We start from the raw sequence: 826 nt of genomic DNA, 5'->3' as shown, positions 1-826 counted from the left end.
CTGCCGGGCACAGGGCAGGTACTCAATCCATTACTTGATCCAGGCCCTCTTCCCTCTGCCGGGCACAGGGCAGGTACTCAATCCATTACTTGGTCCAGGCCCTCTCCTCGGTGCCGGGCAAAGGGCAGGTACTCAATCCATTACTTGATCCAGGCCCTCTTCCCTCCGCCGGGCACAGGGCAGGTACTCAATCATTACTTGTTCCAGGCCCTCTTCCCTCCGCCGGGCACACAGCAAGTGCTTCATCGTGCTCATTCCTCTCTGCTGTGCATTCGAGCTCAAAAACCTAACTCCGGCTCACAGTGACCCCGGAGGACAGGGTAGAGCTGCCCCTGTGGGCTTCTGAGACTGTGACTCTTCACGGGAGGACAAAGCCTCAGCTTTTCCTGCTGCGTGGCTGGTTGTTTTGAACTATTGGCCTCGTGGTTAGCAGCCCGTGCTTCATTATTCTGGGCTCTCAAGAGCAGGCAGCAGTGGACACTGCCTGCCCTCCCCAGAGCGGAATTTGGCCTTGCACAAAGGCACTCGGGTTAAATTCTGCCCCCCTTCCCACAGACCTATTTTCGGATCGCACCCCTATGCCTGTGAGTGTGGTCCTGTTTGGGAACAAGAATTCCTTTGCTACGATCACACCTAGCAGAGCAGGTCCGACATCTAACCTCTGATCAGACATTGACAGGAAGGTCACATCCAACACAGACACACACCTGAGGGAAGACAGATGCCGTGCGAGGGCAAGGAGTCAAGGGACTTCCCACAAAGGGGCATCAGCAAGGCTGAGACCCTGAGTGGGCTTCCTGAACTGTGAGAAAATAAACATCCGTTC

This window comes from Echinops telfairi, unplaced genomic scaffold (genome assembly GCF_000313985.2).
Source record: "Echinops telfairi isolate 266 unplaced genomic scaffold, ASM31398v2 ScPeMD7_2;HRSCAF=8, whole genome shotgun sequence".
NCBI classification, from domain to species: domain Eukaryota; kingdom Metazoa; phylum Chordata; class Mammalia; order Afrosoricida; family Tenrecidae; genus Echinops; species Echinops telfairi.
This window is presented reverse-complemented; position numbering follows the sequence as displayed.